At 35.9% G+C, this 21,597-nt stretch overlaps 2 long non-coding RNA genes across 6 annotated transcripts; both read left to right on the forward strand.

The window, feature by feature from the left end:
- Positions 1-12,236: 12,236 nt before the first annotated feature.
- LOC110922272 lies at positions 12,237-15,159 on the forward strand. Of its 3 annotated transcripts, none has more exons than XR_002583018.2 (4): positions 12,237-12,394; positions 13,873-13,957; positions 14,194-14,299; positions 14,952-15,159. It is a non-coding gene; the product is annotated as an uncharacterized LOC110922272 (long non-coding RNA). The 3 variants fall into 3 exon arrangements; XR_002583017.2 differs by having other exon boundaries at positions 12,238-12,394; positions 14,208-14,299; positions 14,952-15,158; XR_002583019.2 differs by lacking the exon at positions 14,194-14,299 and having other exon boundaries at positions 12,244-12,394; positions 14,952-15,152.
- A 3,099-nt stretch (positions 15,160-18,258) lies between these two features.
- On the forward strand, positions 18,259-21,171 carry LOC110922316. Of its 3 annotated transcripts, none has more exons than XR_002583066.2 (4): positions 18,259-18,479; positions 19,959-20,043; positions 20,280-20,385; positions 21,018-21,171. It is a non-coding gene; the product is annotated as an uncharacterized LOC110922316 (long non-coding RNA). The 3 variants fall into 3 exon arrangements; XR_002583064.2 differs by having other exon boundaries at positions 18,261-18,479; positions 20,294-20,385; XR_002583067.2 differs by lacking the exon at positions 20,280-20,385 and having other exon boundaries at positions 18,284-18,479.
- The last annotated feature ends 426 nt before the right edge of the window (positions 21,172-21,597 follow it).

Below are 21,597 nucleotides of genomic sequence, written 5' to 3' on the forward strand. Positions count from 1 at the left end.
AACATTTTCATTTGTTTTGTCTTGGGTCTCACTTATTTTTAATCATAGAAGTGAAGAAATGGATGTGTGGGACAGGTTGTTGTGGGTGATGGGTGAAGACAAATTAGTTCGAATGGCCAATTTTTAGTATGGGTTGAAACAAGTCGAGCCTGGCCCTGCACTTTTTTTTTCTTCTTTTTCTAGAATTTTACAAATAGTTTATATTCTAAATATATCATAAAAAGAACTATATTATTTTTACAAGAACTTTTTGTTTCCTTTTATCAAGAAGTTGACATCACTAAAGGGCGTGGCCGAACATGAAATATAATATGACTTATTTATTTTTATTTTTTTCATTAAACAAGTTTGGACGAGGATCCCGTGGAGATTTAACTATCTTGCTTATTCATTAGTAATATTTAGTACCCAGGTAGCCCTTTTCGTCACTTCTTCTAGCCTAGGAATTATGAAGTCATAACTGGACATTTCGGTTTCGATTTCAAAGGGTGGTTTGGTTTTTTGGTCAACCGAAAGTTTCAAGTTATAGCCATTTTTTTGTTTGGTTACATTGCTAAGTTAACTATATGGAACAAGTTTGAAAAATGTAGAGCCAATGCAATGAAAGATCATGGCTGCCAAACCATCATCTACTAAAATACATAGCCTTACTTTACTTTTTTATGTGTGCATAACTTGAAGTCAAATTTGAATTTTTGAAAGTTGGATACTCTACCCCCATCCCTTATTGTATTTAGGTTCCATGTTCTGCCTTTGACCCGTCTTGGCACATGCTAGGCTTGGGCTACCAAAACATCACAAGTGTCGAGAATGTAAAGAATGCGGTTGTAATCCACTACAATGGTCAGTCCAAACCATGGCTGGAGTAGTTGTCACTTCCTTAAGGTTGTCCGCATAAAAAGATAAGGAAGACGGGCCATTTTGTCATTAAGGTCTCGATCTGCTGCATTCATTCTTTTGGTCTGTTACACAACTGCGCTTTCTTATAACAATTAGGATATGATATAGCATAAAGTTGTTTTTCAATACACAACTAGGATTTGGTTTTTGATGTTTTAGTGGTGTTAATTGTTTGTATGTGTCGAACATGTATTTTAAGTTAACAAGTTAATGCAAGGATGGAACGTTCATAATGTTATATTTCAGATTCAGTTTAGTGCACAAAATGATAATTTTTGCTACCACTACAACATGAATAACATTGGGCGCACACAGTTGAAAAAAAAACTTAGAATATTCAATTGGTGTTAAAGTTGAGAAAAAAAACCTTAGAATATTTAAGTGGTGTTAAATTGGATAGAATATCTCGATTTAAAATATATTGATCATATTGAAATTGGATGGTACCTGATATTCATTAGGATATTTGACGTTTCTTTCAATGAGATTTTAGGATACGAGAGTTTGCATACTAAATGTTTAAACCCAAGAACAAACCCAAGTCGCTCAACAACCGTGTAATAGAAGCCGAGATAATATCTGGTGCAAATATTGGTAGTTGCACATATATACCTCGAATTAATTTGATCCCTTCTGATAAAAAGATTCCTTTTGCTTTTCAAAGGAGGCAATTGTCACACCCCCAAAATCCACACGCGGAGTACCACCGCTTGGAGGCGTGACATGACCAGGATCAAGCCACCAATCATATTGAACGTATATGTAAATAGCAAATGTCATTCGTCAATACGAAAGGTGTTTTCAAAACCAAACATAAACAAGTGTGTAGCGGAAGCATTAATGTAAAAATCCAACATAAGTATCAAGTTCTCAAAATGTAAATGTTTAACATGGAACTCAACAGTCCATGTGCCCACAACGATCGCGCCTCCCGTGCAAGCTCCATAAGTACCTATGGTCCTGCAAGGCATGTAACAGAGAGTCAACAACTAGTTGAGCGAGTTCAGAGTAAGTAAGTTCGTAATAGTAGGTCCGTTGCATCACCATGCGTTATTAACTAAGTCAATTGTATGTTCATTTAGTGGGGGCTTCCCATGTGTGTATGCACTAGACTAGAGGTAACCATAAGTGTTCTTCTTAACCCGAGAACAGTAGTACGTACGAGGTTTACGTAGGTTTTACGTAAGCGTCCTTCTCCACCCGAGGACAGTGGTACGCGGGAGTTTACGTAGGTTTTACGTAAGTGCCTGTCACAACCCGAGGCAGTAGTGATTATAAGTTTACGTAGGTCTTACGTAAGTGTCCTTCGCAACCTGAGGACAGTTATAAGTACAAGTATACGTAGGTTTTACGTATGGGTCCTTCGCATCCGAGGACGATGGTAGATAGTCTAGTAACAGTGTAAGTACAAGTAATTGTTCAATCCCATTATTCAGACCCATTCCCAACCCCGGGAATCCCATGCCTTGGTAAGAATGTGAACTCACCTTGGTTTGCTCGGCAGATTACACAAAAGGTTACTTGAACTAAGAGTGGTCAACCACGTCCTAACAGAGTTACCATACAAGTCAGGTCTAGGTTCAAGTAATGCACGTATGATACATATAAGCTAACAGGTTACGAGCACGTATAGATCATGGCAACCACCTAATTCATGTTAACACATTAACAGTCATAATGTATTTAACTTGTGCGATCAAAAGATTGGGCTCGCACAAGTCTAGTGGCCTTGTGCGAGTCATCCGTTGGAGCCCAATAATACCCGGCCCAATATCAAGAAACCCAACTAAAGCTACAAACATAACCACGGTCCAGATAACACGTCTTGTGCGACCCGTTTGAGCTTGTGCGACTGTGTTAACCTTGTGCGATCCGAATAACTTGTGCGACTGGGTTTTGGGCCATTCGGCCCAATAACACGTCAAGTTCAAACAGTGTGTGTGAGGCCCGAGATCTTGTGCGATCGGCACCATCTTGTGCGGTCCACCATATCTTGTGCGATCATGCATAAATAAGCAGTACTAGGTGCCTTATGTGTTTGTACCCTGTCTTGTGCGATGTACTTGTGCGATCAGATCAGGTCTTGTGTGACCTGATCTTGTGCGACCGAGAGGGACTTGTGCGATTTAAACTTATAATGCGGAATTTATGGAAATCAGTAATGTACCCCCTTAAATCATGCAATCAGTTACAACATTCAATGGTTTCCAACTTTGTTATCAATTAACACAATCACATATTATAACCACTCCTTTAATCGATCAAACAAGGTTTTTATCTTAAAGTTCATATGAACCCTAATTTAATTCATAGCATGAACATCAACCACAAGTAAACACCTTAACGAGTTCACGGCCTTGATTACAAGCAGGTACCATACACAACAACATGAAAATCATCCGAATAATAACACATCACAACCGGTTAACAAGCATTCGATTCTTAGAACCATATGCAATCCGATTAACATGAACATTATCTAATACACATATGCAATCCGATTTCATGAACAATAAACCTCATCATTCATTCCTAAACATAACCAAACCATTCGGATCCAAACCCATATAGAGTCGATTACAATCATTCATGATCAATCACATAATATTCATACCAAGATAATAATACATCATCATATATCATCAACCGAAATAAAAATACGTAACATGAAACACTAACCGATTAGAGAGTATAACAAGGATGATTCGAATGCTAAGAACTTCGATTGAAAGAGAGTGTGTTGCCGTCGAGTTTGAGAGGAGAGAAAGAGATAGCTAGGGTTTGTAAACTTGTGTGATTAGATAAAGTGTGGAATTTATACCACAAGCTAGGTGTTGTGCGATTGATGGAGTGGGCCGAACCCTCCTAGTGGGCTGCTCTTAAGTCCGAATACAAGAGTGTAGCCCGAGTGGGCTTGTGCGATTGGTTCATGTTGTGCGTTTTGGGCTTGTTTATTATACAAACATTCAATACACATAACATATAATCATAACATTCAATTAATAAAGTTCACGTAATTACATAACGTTGCACAAAGATAGGTTCGAAATACGAGTTGTCACAGCAATTTCCACTGGCCGTATGTTTTGCAATGACAATCAACAAAAGTCAAGGCCAGTCACTTTCAAGAATTGGTTTGTACCTGAAACAACCCGTCTTCTCTCATGGTTAATTGTATGTTGCTTTATCAAGGGTGAAAACAAGAGATGGGGTCAAACTACTCATACTTGACAACAACGGAAAACCTACAGATAAAACAAATAATGTGGTTTATAAAGAGATTTTCAACGAATTGTGATCGGTGCATATTGATGGATCCACTTCGTGGTGAAGGTTAGCTTTACAACTAATATGAAAGGGTTGTCTTTGATCTGAATATTTAAACTAAAAAATTCGCCTAAAAGGCAAACATGTTGTACGGGTCAAATGGGTTCATTCTTGAAAGTTGTCTGAAGTCTATTTTTAAAGCATATAATCTTCTAAATCGTTTTTATTTATAGATTTATATGGTTAGTGTAATAGCGTTGTTTTGAGTTTGGTAAAAAAAATTATTTCGGGCCATTTCAACTTAACCCATTTCGGTCCATACTAAACGATGGTCAATTTCAACATGGTCTGGCTTTGACCCGTTACAGGCCGCAGACATCTTGCCCCGCCTTAAAGTTTAGTCTCCTTGGTTTCTGAATATGGTTTAAAAAACCCAACAAAGACACCTTGCAGAGAAAAGATATTATTGTCTCTTTCGAAATGACGAAAAGATTCTTAAGCCATGTATGCTTAATATCATTTCTTTAAAAGACAATTGATACACTTTGTAGTTTCTGAACGCTTATCATTTTTTGCCCTTTTTTTCAGCTTGAGCTTGAGTAGTCAAACTAACGAGGCGCTACACTGGAAAGCTTTACTAAAACTAATATGCAAGTGAATTGTATTGGTTTTGACCTGACCCGTTTCAACATGTAGAATTTTAAAAGGTTGGTTCTAAATAAGTGTATAAAGAAGTCTTTTAACGACTTGTGGTGTATATAGTAGTATTTAACGTAGGACGTTAACACTACGTATAAAACAACTAATGTGGTTTTTAAGAAGATTTTCAACGAATTGTGGTCGTTGCATATTCATGTATTTCAATTTGTGGTGGTAATCTTAGAAATTCGTTTGTGTTTTAACGTGTATTTAATCATAACATTTATGTAAATGATGATGATGATGATAAGATATTATCTTTTAGCAACCCGGGAAATTCACGGGTTCTTAAACTAGTATCTCTAATAAATAAAACTAAAAAGAATTTAAAAATCTAAACTATAAAAAATGAATAAATCAAACTCCCCTGCCCCATAACTCTCAACCCCTTCTCTCCCTTAACCATCTCTCTCTCTCTAACCACCACTCTAGCGCCACCATCACCAACACAACCACCACCATAAACAACCCTCTTTTTTCTCACCTACCACCGCTCTAGCCAACTCCACCTAACCACAACCACCACCCGGCCACCGCCACCCATCCGCCTCCACCACCTGAACTTTAACACCTCCGCCATCGCCTCCTATAAACACCTCTGCCATCGCCTCCCGTAAACACCTCTGCACCAGCACCTTCACCCACCTGCCGCCACCACCTACCCCTACCGCCTTCTTTAAACACCTCCGCCATCACCATTAAGTGAACCCGAACAGAAGACTCGGTACTAAACACTGAAAAGATCGATAAACTTAGAAAGGTGGGTTTGAGTATTATATTTTTCTGCCATAAAAACTTTTGAAATCAAGAACTTAAAATTTTAAGAAATTCGTATTGTATTTACAATTTTTATTTTTATATATGTTGTAGTTTGTTGATGTAACAACCCTCGGAAAGATCCATAAACAAAATCCGAAGTGTGCATGATAAAACTTGAAAACCTGATGGTTGATGAACCAACCCGCACAAAAGTACCTTTATTACACTCGCAATTATAAACCAAACAAATTAGGATCAAGACCCAAACATACGTGATAAACACTAGCACAAAAATCGAGAAAAACACGCGATTGGACGAGAAGGGCGGCCAAAGACACACGTAACGACACTGCGACACGTGTCAGGCCTACATGTGACACGTGGCAGTCGAAGCCAAGCCGACTATCCCCGCGACACGCGCCAGGGACAGCCGAACCTGGCGTGACACGCGGGACGCAACAAAAATTGGCTATAAAGCCAGGGGTTTGGCATTTGATCAAATTGCTCAGTTCGACAGTCTAAAGCGTCGTCCTACTCCTTGTATCTCCGTTTCTTTCAATCAACGCCCTAAATTCCCAAAACTCTGCTCGTTATCAGGGTAATAACTCTAATCACGGACACGGTACTATATCCGATTGATTGAAACTGATCCATCGGATGTTTAAGTGATACCTGTATACGGCTATACTTTGTCATTCGTTGTGAGTTTTGATCTCGTGATTATCGTTAAAGTTGAATTGGGTTAATACGCTAATACAAGTTCCATTGTATCTAGAATTAGAACTCATAATCAGGAAGCTGTTAAACTAGAATACTTAGCGATTAAGTAAACTTAGTAATTAAGAAAACTTAATGGTTATATAAAACTTAGCAGTTAAGAAAACTTAGCGGTTAAGGAAAACTTAATAGCTAAGGAAACTTAACAGTTAAGCAAGCTAAGTGAGTTAATTAATTAGCTAATTAAGTTAATTAATCGGCTAAGTAAATTACTTAATTAAACAGTTAAGGAAAAGTAATCAGTTAAACAGCTAAGTGATGTTAATTAATCAGTTAAGTAAGATTAATTAAGCTAAGTAAGATTAATTAATCAGCTAAGTAAGATTAATTAACTACGTAAGTTAAACACCTAAATAGATATATATGAGGAAGGTGCAAGGAAGGTGTAAGAATATATATATGTAGATAGGAAGCTTCCTAGAAAATGTATAGGTAACTTCCTAGAAAAGTATATGTAATTTCCTAGAAATTATATAGGAAACTTCCTGGAAATTGCATATTTCCTACCTATAAATAGGATGCTTAAGATTCATTTTTCTTTGCTCATTCCTTCTATTCTTCTCTTTATACGTTGGTGCTCTAACCTGTAGGATTGTTTGCACGACCAAACGAGTCGTTCAGAAGAGATCTCGTCCAATACGAGAGGCGAAAACAAACGTATCGGAGTTATTTCAGCTGGTTTGCACTTAGATTCACTTAAACTGTCTCTTGTATTGATATCAGATCGTTTTACAATGTTGGAGACACTTCGGCAGAGCTTCGCTACCGGAATCGAAACGTTACAAATGAAATGGACAAGGCACGTATTTATAGGCGAGCTCATTTCGCACGAGTTGGCTTCACATGAAATGGCCATTGCCATTTCGTTCGAAATGGCCATTGCCATTTCGTTCGAAATGGCCACAACATCCATTTCATGCGAAATGGCCTATCCTACATGTTTCTCTATTTTTCTCGTACTTCGTGCCCTGATCTATCTAACCTAATACAAGACTCGATACAAGACGAAGTCGACAGACATATGCACCAACAGACTCCCCCTTGGATGTTGACGAAGTCTTCAGTGTCGAGTCTTCGGTATGCCACATCTTCAGTCTTTATCAGTCTTCATGCTCCCTCCAAAGTATCTGACATTGTAAGTATCCTCAATCTTTCTCTTCTTCTCTCTTTCTCTCTCTCTTTTCTTCACAGGATCAGAATCACAACCTGGCTCATGAGCTTTCTAATTCTCTTGATCAGGTCTCTTGATTCCTTAAGTTCTTCAGCGTCAGCAGCTGGCGTGGACACAGTTCCAAGATCAGAAGCTGGCTCTATGCATCTTCAGACTCCCCCTTTCATTAAGCTGGGATCGCAGTCTGGAATTCACAGGTTCAGGAAAGTTTCATGGCTCTTTATAGCAACAGGATCTGGAACCTGGCTTTCGCATAGCTTTCTGGAATTGTAACCTGGCTGCTTCTTCCTGCACAAACTCTACCTCATAATAAATTTCACAAATTTAACAATTTGACAAATTTATATACCACTTGCAGATATCGTTCAGAATGATTTAACATTTAAAATCTCTGATGACCACTTGTAAGAATATCATTTTTCTTCTTTCTAAACAATCTTTTCCAAACCAATATTCATCATGTTTAGCATTTGGAATTTTGAAAATCAGCTTTTCACCATCAGTTGCCAAAAATAAGATGAAATAAAATCTTTTTGATTTTTCAAAAATTTATGCTAAAACACTTCGAAAATCTTTTTGGATTTTTGTTTTTTTAATGAAATGCATTAAAGAAATATTTACAATTTAGGTTTATACTGTCTGTAAATATTTTTGCGAGTTTCTGTAAAAGGATCATATCAGTTTATGAGACAAATCATCAACACCGTTAAGCTTTAAACATTTTAAGTTCTAAATGATTCACGTAGATTGTCAGTATACTGATCCACTTAAATTTTCACACAAAGTTCAACTGTTTCGAGATACGAATTTAGTGTTTTAATGGACTTAAACTTATTCGCGTGTCCCACCTCAGAATATACTCCCGTATCCAAACTTCTATATTCAGTCTTACAGGTAAGTGTACACTAATGATATCTGTAAACGGTTAATGCGAGACCATGAGAGCTCAGGTTAGAACTTCCGTTCAATCAGAGAGATGATGGCTCGACTTTAGGTGTGTCCCGGTTGGGGATCTTTTCTTCAACAACACATGATTAGCATTATCCAATGTTTCATCATTTTTTATGCTGAGGGTGGGCTTAAAAATTTAAGCAGTGCAGAGCATTATACGAGGACTAGGCTATTGCTTCCGCAAAATCAGAAGTCCAGGTATAATACCCCAGATATCATCACGCACAAAGACCTAGTATGTCAGAAATAGAAAGCCCTTCAAACAAGATTTCGGGGGTTACCTATATATCCGAGAGATGTTCCCCACGAGATAAGTAAGTTATGATATTTATGTTTATTTTTCGAAAACAATTTACTGAATGTATAAAAACCTACTGGTATATCATCAGTGAGATCGTTTATCACATTTGACTTTCCAATTCTTTAGCGTGCTGTGATAGTCCACTGATGTGCTATCATTTCCTCTTTTTCACAACAAAACTCGTTTTTGATTTTATCATGTTTTTGGCTTTTTCAAATTTTCTAATGTTTTTTGGATTTTCTGAAATTTTCCCACTCCCCCTAAAATTCAAAACCATTTAAAGAAAATTTGACAAACCGATGTGAATTGCTTCAAATCGCCATCCTCTTGGCATAATCAATCAGAACTCCCCCTGACAACAAACTATTTTCCCATTATGATTTCAAAACACTTAAGTTTGTTTTAATCAAAATGGTTTTTCTGGAAAATAAGTTTTGTTGATATACACAAACCACTTGTAGGTTAGGGGTTTCATCACATTGTTTTTCAATCACTTTTAAAAAGTTAAATCAAGTTCAACTTAATGACCTTGATTAACCACTTGTAGGTGAAAACCTCTTTTTCAACCACTTGTAAGTTCACTTATCAACCATACCACTTTGTAAATTGAAATATGACATTTTTTCAGTTTTTCAAGAAAGATGCCGATTCTTGCTCCACGATTACCAACTTGGGAGCTCCGGCAAGTCCAGATTTTTAGTCATGATAGGTTCTATCCCAGTTACTAACCTGGGATGACCCATCTTCTTCTGGTTTCTTTGTTTTCAATTCATAAAATTCCTTTACCCCTTTGACCTTCCCATCAATCATTTTTCCAAAAATATTTTGAACTGTGGGGTTAAAGGCTTTTTCAACATCAAATTCTTTCTTTTCAGAAAAAAATTGATTTGAAATCTCAACTTTTCCAATTTTTTATTTTAAATTTTCAGCCTGCAATGGTGGAAAGTTTGCGTCATCCAATGGCGGAACTGAATTTTCACTTTTTATTTCAACTTGTGGCTCCTCTGACTTTGACGAGTCAGATTCATAGCCAGAACTAGCATCTAATTTCTTAACAATCCACTTTTGGTTGTTAAGCTTCACTTTTCTTCTGTAAACACTCTTTGCACATTCACCAACCTCAAACTTTGAATTTTTGAAAACTTTAAATTGTTTGGTTGGTGGTTCAATTTCAACCATCTTTTCTTTCAGTTTTTCAGAGACTCCTTGTTTTGTTTGGATTGCCTTAGAACAATTCCTAGCAATATGACCAACTGTTTTGCATTGAAAACAGGTTCTAGTCTCCTTCTTCTAAGCAACTCCATTCTTCATTTCCTCTTGCTTCTTAGCAAGAAATTCTTTGTTAGATTGCCTCCAGAATGAGCTCTTTTCCTCTTCCTCCGAACTTGCTCCTGAAACAAATACAGTTTTTGTTTTAAAAGTTTTCTCATTTTTATAATTTTCTGGTGGAATAAAACCCAATCCCTTCTTTTTGAAATTACCGTTATGGTTTGGTTTCTTTCGATAACCTGAACCAGAACTTTAACCCTTTTTCTTGTTTAACCTTTGTTGAACTCTTGAGGTGTAAGGTTTAGGTTTTTCAGCAAGATTTACACCTTTTATTTCAGAAATATTAATTTCTGTTAATTTAAAAACCTTGTTAATCATTTCAGTTTTAACACCTCTTATTGGAAATTCTTCATCAGAATATAATTTGTTAGAATCGTTCAAAGTATATGCTATTTTGAATGTTTCATCACTCAAATTATTTTGTGATAACAGAAAATCTTTATTGTAAACCCGTTTGCCCTTTTTGACTTTTGGATTTGACGTGTCGGACTCAGAATTTGACTCTGACTTTGACTCCTGTGTTTCATCTTTATCCAACACCTGATCGACTACTTTCTTAATTAACTCGGACTCATGATCAGTGTCAGACAATGTGAAAGTGACATCAATGTTGTCTCGCAAGTTATCTGAATGCTCAGATTCCCACTGTAAGTTGGTTGCCTTTTTGACTCTTTCTGAATTAGGATTTCGTGGAGAATATCCATTTTCAATCGGAGGTGGACACTTGTTATAACTGACACTTTGTTTCTTACCAGAATTCTTCACTTCAGTATCCTTTTTTGTTTTGAAACTCTTCACTTCAGATGTCTCTTCTTCAAATGCCTTCAGGCCTTCAACTGTGGGGTAAATCCTGTCAATCACATAAGAAGAACATGAGTAACTTTTCAACAACTTGTTTACTCTTTCAGTTTCTATCCTCTGAGTTTCTAATTTCTGTTCAAGCTCAGCACACATATCAATGTAATAATTGACCATTTCCTGCTTTATCATGTATGCTCCCTTGAGTGTCTTCATGGCTGTAGCTTGTTCACTGCTTGACTCATTATATTGATTCATGGCTTTGTTTAAGACATCATATGATTCTTTCAATCTGTTCATGTTGTGAATCAACTCACTGTTGTGTTTTTTCATAATCTCACAGTTTTCACAATTCTCAGACACCTTTTCTGTATCAGCTTCCTTTTTAATCTCGAAAGCTGGAATTTCTTTGTCCTGCTTCTTTATCACACGGACTTCTTCATCATCATGTTTATTTTTCTTTCTTTCTTTATCTCTCTCGGCTAGAAATTTTAAGTGCTCTTTCATTTTATCTGCCCAATAATCATCATCACTATCATCTTGTCTTTTAACCTTCTGCTTTGCCACTCGAGCATTTTCAGCATCTCTTTCAGCTAGATATTTTAAATGCTCTTTCATACTATCTGTCCAATACGAATTATCATCGGCACTGTCTTCCACGACTTGAGCAACAAAAGCTTTAGCCTTTAAGATCTCTTCATCCGGACAATATTTGTCCCGGCTAAAACCTTCTGGCAATATTTCATCCTATTAATCTATTATACCATAACAAGCTTTTCTTGATGACTCTTCGATCGGATTTTTAGCATAAGCAGTTTGTGATTGTTGTTGATACGGCTGTTGAGCAACTTGATGATAAATCGCTTTCCGATAATAATCATTGTTTCCGAAAGGATTTTGAGCTCCACTTGCTTCGCGATTTGTGCATTCTGTAACACCCCGAAAACGGGTTTGGTAATCAAACTCCGTTAATACTAAAAGACGGGTAAAGTACCGTTAGTAGTAAAAATAACCCGGTAAATATTTGGATTTAAATAAGAAATCCTAATATTAAATACAAGCGAATCAAAGTTTTAGGAATTGATTTTATAAGAGCCCGAGTTAACGGGACTTAAAATAAAACAGGTTATAACTCTCGGGACCCACTAAGTAACTAGGAATATCAACCTAGTTAGTTAAGTGTTTTAAAATAATGAAGGTGTAACCTTTTTATAACCTTTAGAAACTAGAAGGACTAAAAGGGTTAAGTGTGAAAGTAATTATTATTAAAACAAAAATCAAAAACCCCAAACACACATTCTGGTCGTGATTTACACAGGAGCAAAAAGGGATTCTTGATTAAAACCCTAAATCACAAGAAATTCAGCCAAATCAAGGGAAATGAAGCTAGGAAATTGGGGCTTTAACTAAAATCATGATCACCCAGCTTAGGGGATCACAAGGTATGTTGAATTTTGAAGTTTGGTGATATTTTGAAATTTTGATGAACATGCATGAATGAAATTCTGGAATGAATGTTGAATATATGAATGATATTGAGTTGAAACAATGTCTAAGAACAAATCCTAGTTGATAATTTGACGAATTAGTGATGAAAACTATGAAATTGATAATCACCCATATATGTGTTAAGTGGGTTTTTAGAACAAAGTGATGAACACAAGAATTTGTATGCTAGGTTGTGAAAAAAATTGATGTTATGATGCAAGATTGATATTGTTCATGAGTGCTAGACATAAGGGTTTGATTTAATGATTGAAATTTGGATAAAAAGATTAGCCATGAACAAAATAGAAGAGGTATAGAAATCGTGCCCGCTTGGTGTTTGTTAAAATGCCTAAACAAATGTTTATATGTTGAAATTATGAAAGAAACACGTAATTGGTTAACTTGACTAATTTCGTGGGATATGTAATAGTACGGGTTTTAAACATGATGGTGTATGAGAATCACCAAATAGAACTTGAATATATGTAAATTTTAGTTCTAGTTCTTAATTTGACAAAGATGAAGTTGAGAAGATGGTAAAATTAGGATTCATATGATGACTTCTTGAAATAGATGATGTTTTGACATCTTTTAGCCTACAATCATTGTGCTATAGGTTTCTAACAATTACCAAGAGTTTAATAAGGGTTATAGCCATGGAAATGGGTTGCATTTGATGGTTTGGGTCGAATTTGAAAGGACCCTAAACATGATTTTCGTAGCTTTTTATATGTATTTTGACTAATCTTAAAAAAAATCATATAAAATCAACCGCTTATCCGATTTGGGTGTTCTATACCTTTTCGGAAAGCTTACGAAGTAAATTTTTACTGTTTTCAATCATAAGAAACAAATGTGGTTGTTAAATAGGCCAAATAGGCGAATTAAAACTGCTGTTCAGAACTTGAAAGATGTTGAAAAATGAAAATATAGTTGCTGAGCTGATTTTATAAAAATCATATAAAGTCACAGAAAAATCGTTAGAAGGTGTACCTTATATGCTTGCGAAGGTATTGGAGAGTTCTACAATCCATCTTTGAACATGTTGATCTAATTCAGATTTTAAATGGGTCAAAATGGTCAATTACAGCAGCTGAATAGAAAATCGCTGCACATAAATAATGTTCTTTTTAACCAAGAAAAAGGCATAGGATTGTATATACTTGCTTTAGGCATGAATTATTGATTGTTGGGAACAAATAGCACTTTATGTGACATGCTTAAAGTGTTTAAAATCACTTACTAACTAGTTGTATAAGTAACTTCACTAACGGGTCAAACGGTTAGTGAATGAAAAGAATTATGGTATGAAACTAGTTGTTTAATATATGGCATGCTTTGATTGATAAGTGTGTAAAAAAAAGGGTTCCATAGGGTGATGGCCATTATATAGAATGACCAATCTAACCATCTTATGGATGTTATGATATAGTTGACTCTAAACAAGCTAGGTGGGAGCTTGGAAAGGAACGGGTCAAACGGATCATGGATGCGAAGAATGTTTGCGCGGACGCGAGGTAAGTAAAGCTTACACCTATTTTTTTAGCATACGTATTTATTCTATAGGTGATAAATACATCAATAGATCATGTTTGAATTATGGGTTCCGACACGAAACGAAATGGGTCGGAACGAATAAAAACGTTTAAAACCATGATTTGTAATAAATATAATTGTTTGGTCGTATAGACCAAATGGGTCAAATGATGGTGATAACATCATATGACCATATCGACTAATGTTGGTTGTTAAGTCATATGTTTACAGGAACGAATAGAATTTTGGATAATTGCGTCATCATAGAATATTGAATTAATAATAGCAAGGCATAAACGGGTCTATACGTTGACTCGAGCCAGGTACGCTTATATATAGATTTATAGTTAAAAGTGTTTAACTTCCCTTCACGGGTCAAAAGGAGTAGATAGGTAAAATGGGTTAAGAATTCATAAGAAACCCGTAATTTGAACCTTGCACATTAGTAAATTGATATAACGTGATATGCATGACATTTTGAAAAGGTAATAAGCAAGTTTGTTTGATAAATCACGAACGGGTCAAAAAGTGTCATAATTGAATTTCAAGCCGAGAGCTTGAAAGTTAAAATTTTGTGAATTTAGATGCTGGATTTTAACTCTATATGATGGAGGATCAAATTACAATCACGTAGGAAGAAACGCTAGGTCAAACGGACAAGCGGACTAAAAGTTATGAAGGTTTACGTTTTAGAAAACGGCAAACTTGGAAAATCCTGCAGAGGCCACCGTAAGTTACGGTAAGTTACGGTAGATACCGTAACTTACGGTAGCCTTAAGGTCTCTACGCCACACACCCACTGCTTTACGGTAGGAGAATCAACATTCAGGGGCTACCGTAAATTACGGTAGCCACCGTAATTTACGGTAGACCCTGTAATAAAGAAATGTATTTTATTCAGTTTTGCTTCCCGGACTCGTTTAGATACGTTTTAAACCCCGTATGACTAAAGCATTTCATGTTTATGAAATGTAGGTACATTTTGGATGCCGGAAGACGATCAAGCTCAACGAAGAACCGAACACGATAAAGATACATGCTTCCACACATTGCCTCGTCGTAAATTTTAAACGACGAATTCGATTACGCTATGTTGAATAACTTATGATTTGTAAAGTTTTAACGAACCCGTATTGATTTCCATGTATTGAAATCTTAATTACCCGTAGACTACACATCTAATTGTTGGTATTTACATGTAAAACCGCTTAAATAGTAACTAGGGTGTTACAAGTTGGTAATCAGAGCTCATGGTTAAAGAGTAAGGTGTGTTCGGTTCGAGGCTTGATCGCAAATCCGGTAAGTACATGTATGTTAATAGCTTAGCATGCTAAAGTGTTGTAAACAACACAAAGGGCTATCGTGTGATACACGTTACCCCAATTAAATGATTAATATGGTTGACGAAAATACGCGCGTTGACGCGTATAGTAGAAAAAGCCTTGTATTATAATACGGGCGATTATTGAAGTTGAAATTACTAACTCTTGTGAATGTTTTAATTGAAGGACACTCGCGTCTGAAGATGACGAGAGTTGAACAAATTGTGGGTATGATGATGGAACGGTCCGAGATATGACAAGAAGAGCATACTCATCAAGGACCTAAATCGCGTAACAATCGCAAATAAGTAATAGCAAGAAAGCCCGTTAGGGCAAGCATTTACCAGGTGCACGTTTAAATTATTGCATGAATAGAAATATGCAACAAATACGTAGAAACTGATAGTTGCATATGTAGATTGAAAACTTGGAAAACCTGAATAGAATGCCTATCCAGGATATTGTTTCCAAGAGAAATAAATAGAGGTGTTACTTACATGGGGTGTGATGTGAAAGTTATAAAAAGGTCATGTATGCCATGTGTTGATCGCCTACTCTGGCCAAGTAGATAGTGAACACAGGATAACATGAACTTTTTATGATGGACACGCTTACACCCGATGTAGTAAGGGCGGGGTGAGTGGGACAAATTAAAAAGTACCCAAATGAATCAGATAAGCAAAATATCTGATCATAATGTAAACACACAGCCGAGTGACGGAAGCGTATTATATAAGAATAATGAACCCGGAGAATGCAAAACATGTAAAACGATTAAGATACGCATTGGGAGAGGGCGTACTTACACTCGAACCCGGAGAATGCAAAACATGTAAAATGATTAAGATACGCATTGGGAGGGGGTGTACTTACACTCGAGGGAGGGGGTGTACTTACACTCGAACACGGAGAATGCAAAACATGTAAAACGATTAAGATACGCATTGGGAGGGGGTGTACTTACACTCGAACTCGGAGAATGCAAACATGTAAAATGATTAGGATATGCTTTGGAAGGGAGTGTACTTGCACTCGAACCCGGGAAATGCAAATATGCCTCTTAACGAGCCGTTTTTGTAAAACGTCAAACTCGAGGATAAAGTCGGAATATAAAAATGAAGCAACGTCTTAATGCATACCGGGAGGGTTGAAATAATAACGACTTCGGTAAAACACCCGGTCGATGGGTAAAAAAAAATTTAACACATGCGTAGACCGAGAAACGGGAACTCGGATGGAAGGTTAAAAGACTCGGGCTTTGAGTCATAACTAAAAGACGAAAAGATAATGTAATTAGAAATTTTGAATAAATTATGTTCAACTATTTTTAAGTTGAACGGGTTGAATATAATATCATGCCGGACGGCATGAGTAAACGCAAGCGGAATAATGGTAACGTTAAAAGCAAAAGAGTAATGAGCCCGATAATCGGACATAACCAAATAAGAATATGTGCAAATCAAATAACAGTAAGCATAAGAAGAACTGACGCATAAATGACGTGAGAAGTCATAAAATCGGAAAATTGTCCGAAAGAAAACAATTGTAGCCACGAAACTACAATTAAGGTTAATGGAACCTAAGCTTGAAACCAAATGATTCTTCGAACAATAACAGAGTGCCTTAACACCAAACATGTATTTTAAGAATGACATGAGTAAGGAGTGATCTACGGGATCAACATAACCTTTAGGGCTATAAACAAATGAAAGGTCTACGAGACTAAAACGACCCACGGGTCATGATTAGAAAGGAGTTATAAGGACTTCGCCCTAAAGAGGTGAAAGCCTAATCAAAATAGCCCATAAGGCTAAATGATAAAAACCTATGGGTTAATTAGATAAAGCGAGGGAATCGGTTGAGAAACCCGCATAAAACTAAGACTGTAAAAGAATAAATTATGGACTGTCAATATCCTGGTATGGATAATTGACAAAAGTTAAAGAGAAGATCCTAAAACTAAAACCTTGGTTTTTAGTAAGAAACAACGTTTTTACAAATATAAATTCTAATAGGATTTTAAATAGTAAGCATGAAGGATACAAGTCTTGACACTAATAGGCGCAAGACGATATATTCGAAAAGAGATGTCCTCAAAAATGAAAGGTTGATATGAATTGAACATGATGTGACACGATCACGGTCAAGAAATGCAATGTGAGGTAAAATCACATTATAACCAAGCGAGCGGTAAAAAGTAACTGGACTAATAAGTCTAGTTAGTGAGACCGGTTAAGGTCAGCGATTCAAATCAAGAAATTTGGTTTGCGTGTAAGCGGTAGATTCGGTATAACTGAACCAAACAAATAAATTTGAAAACAAAAGAATTTGTTGCTAAAGGTGAAAAATTTCACTAAAGACCTTTAAACGGGTCAAAGTAACGGATTCATAAAGAATTCGATAGTATATGAAAGCGATGGGTATCGCTAAGTTAACTAAACTAGTGGAAATAACGAGATTACGTTATTTCAAGTTGCACTATGTCGTATGAGATACGTAGACAATTAGTGACCAAAAAGATGTTACCATACTTATCTGGTAATGCTAACAATTGGTTAAAAGTATAAGTAATGCTTAAAAGATTCTCGGATCAAATACATTGAGTTTAAACTCAATGAATTATGTAAGAAAAGGTTTCGAGGACGAAACCTCTCTAAGGGGGTAGACTTGTAACACCCCGAAAACGGGTTTGGTAATCAAACTCCGTTAATACTAAAAGACGGGTAAAGTACCGTTAGTAGTAAAAATAACCCGGTAAATATTTGGATTTAAATAAGAAATCCTAATATTAAATACAAGCGAATCAAAGTTTTAAGGAATTGATTTTATAAGAGCCCGAGTTAACGGGACTTAAAATAAAACAGGTTATAACTCTCGGGACCCACTAAGTAACTAGGAATATCAACCTAGTTAGTTAAGTGTTTTAAAATAATGAAGGTGTAACCTTTTTATAACCTTTAGAAACTAGAAGGACTAAAAGGGTTAAGTGTGAAAGTAATTATTATTAAAACAAAAATCAAAAACCCCAAACACACATTCTGGTCGTGATTTACACAGGAGCAAAAAGGGATTCTTGATCAAAACCCTAAATCACAAGAAATTCAGCCAAATCAAGGGAAATGAAGCTAGGAAATTGGGGCTTTAACTAAAATCATGATCACCCAGCTTAGGGGATCACAAGGTATGTTGAATTTTGAAGTTTGGTGATATTTTGAAATTTTGATGAACATGCATGAATGAAATTCTGGAATGAATGTTGAATATATGAATGATATTGAGTTGAAACAATGTCTAAGAACAAATCCTAGTTGATAATTTGACGAATTAGTGATGAAAACTATGAAATTGATAATCACCCATATATGTGTTAAGTGGGTTTTTTAGAACAAAGTGATGAACACAAGAATTTGTATCCTAGGTTGTGAAAAAAATTGATGTTATGATGCAAGATTGATATTGTTCATGAGTGCTAGACATAAGGGTTTGATTTAATGATTGAAATTTGGATAAAAAGATTAGCCATGAACAAAATAGAAGAGGTACAGAAATCGTGCCCGCTTGGTGTTTGTTAAAATGCCTAAACAAATGTTTATATGTTGAAATTATGAAAGAAACACGTAATTGGTTAACTTGACTAATTTCGTGGGATATGTAATAGTACGGGTTTTAAACATGATGGTGTATGAGAATCACCAAATAGAACTTGAATATATGTAAATTTTAGTTCTAGTTCTTAATTTGACAAAGATGAAGTTGAGAAGATGGTAAAATTAGGATTCATATGATGACTTCTTGAAATAGATGATGTTTTGACATCTCTTAGCCTACAATCATTGTGCTATAGGTTTCTAACAATTACCAAGAGTTTAATAAAGGTTATAGCCATGGAAATGGGTTGCATTTGATGGTTTGGGTCGAATTTGAAAGGACCCTAAACATGATTTTCGTAGCTTTTTATATGTATTTTGACTAATCTTAAAAAAAATCATATAAAATCAACCGTTTATCCGATTTAGGTGTTCTATACCTTTTCGGAAAGCTTATGAAGTAAATTTTTACTGTTTTCAATCATAAGAAACAAATGTGGTTGTTAAATAGGCCAAATAGGCGAATTAAAACTGCTGTTCAGAACTTGAAAGATGTTGAAAAATGAAAATATAGTTGCTGAGCTGATTTTATAAAAATCATATAAAGTCACAGAAAAATCGTTAGAAGGTGTACCTTATATGCTTGCGAAGGTATTGGAGAGTTCTACAATCTATCTTTGAACATGTTGATCTAATTCAGATTTTAAATGGGTCAAAATGGTCAATTACAGCAGCTGAATAGAAAATCGCTGCACATAAATAATGTTCTTATTAACCAAGAAAAAGGCATAGGATTGTATATACTTGCTTTAGGCATGAATTATTGATTGTTGGGAACAAATAGCACTTTATGTGACATGCTTAAAGTGTTTAAAATCACTTACTAACTAGTTGTATAAGTAACTTCACTAACGGGTCAAACGGTTAGTGAATGAAAAGAATTATGGTATGAAACTAGTTGTTTAATATATGGCATGCTTTGATTGATAAGTGTGTAAAAAAAAGGGTTCCATAGGGTGATGGCCATTATATAGAATGACCAATCTAACCATCTTATGGATGTTATGATATAGTTGACTCTAAACAAGCTAGGTGGGAGCTTGGAAAGGAACGGGTCAAACGGATCATGGATGCGAAGAATGTTTGCGCGGACGCGAGGTAAGTAAAGCTTACACCTATTTTTTTAGCATACGTATTTATTCTATAGGTGATAAATACATCAATAGATCATGTTTGAATTATGGGTTCCGACACGAAACGAAATGGGTCGGAACGAATAAAAACGTTTAAAACCATGATTTGTAATAAATATAATTGTTTGGTCGTATAGACCAAATGGGTCAAATGATGGTGATAACATCATATGACCATATCGACTAATGTTGGTTGTTAAGTCATATGTTTACAGGAACGAATAGAATTTTGGATAATTGCGTCATCATAGAATATTGAATTAATAATAGCAAGGCATAAACGGGTCTATACGTTGACTCGAGCCAGGTACGCTTATATATAGATTATAGTTAAAAGTGTTTAACTTCCCTTCACGGGTCAAAAGGAGTAGATAGGTAAAACGGGTTAAGAATTCATAAGAAACCCGTAATTTGAACCTTGCACATTAGTAAATTGATATAACGTGATATGCATGACATTTTGAAAAGGTAATAAGCAAGTTTGTTTGATAAATCACGAACGGGTCAAAAAGTGTCATAATTAAATTTCAAGCCGAGAGCTTGAAAGTTAAAATTTTGTGAATTTAGATGCTGGATTTTAACTCCATATGATGGAGGATCAAATTACAATCACGTAGGAAGAAACGCTAGGTCAAACGGACAAGCGGACTAAAAGTTATGAAGGTTTACGTTTTAGAAAACGGCAAACTTGGAAAATCCTGCAGAGGCCACCGTTAGATACCGTAACTTACGGTAGCCTTAAGGTCTCTACGCCACACACCCACTGCTTTACGGTAGGAGAATCAACATTCAGGGGCTACCGTAAATTACGGTAGCCACCGTAATTTACGGTAGACCCTGTAATAAAAAAATGTATTTTATTCAGTTTTGCTTCCCGGACTCGTTTAGATACGTTTTAAACCCCGTATGACTAAAGCATTTCATGTTTATGAAATGTAGGTACATTTTGGATGCCGGAAGACGATCAAGCTCAACGAAGAACCGAACACGATAAAGATACATGCTTCCGCACATTGCCTCGTCGTAAATTTTAAACGACGAATTCGATTACGCTATGTTGAATAACTTATGATTTGTAAAGTTTTAACGAACCCGTATTTTTTTCAATGTATTGAAATCTTAATTACCCGTAGACTACACATCTAATTGTTGGTATTTACATGTAGAACCGCTTAAATAGTAACTAGGGTGTTACACATTCTCTCTTGAAATGCCCTTTTCCCCTGCAACGAAAACAAGTAACTTTAGATTTATCAAATCCTAAAGTAGAAACATTAGCATCACGAAAATCATCTCTTCCCGTAATCTGTTTAAACTTTTCAGCCCTTCTCAACACACTAGCCAAACACCACTTTATATCCATTAACTCTATCTCCTCAGCATCGATCTGATCGTAATCCTCTTTTGTCAACATTGGATTTCCGATCCTTCCTGCAACTAAACTCCCATAAGACTCTAACACAGTCACCAGCAAAGACATATGACTTTTTGCTATTTCTTGAGAGTAATTTTGATCATT

Source organism: Helianthus annuus, chromosome 17, assembly GCF_002127325.2.
Source record: "Helianthus annuus cultivar XRQ/B chromosome 17, HanXRQr2.0-SUNRISE, whole genome shotgun sequence".
In the NCBI taxonomy this organism is placed as follows: domain Eukaryota; kingdom Viridiplantae; phylum Streptophyta; class Magnoliopsida; order Asterales; family Asteraceae; genus Helianthus; species Helianthus annuus.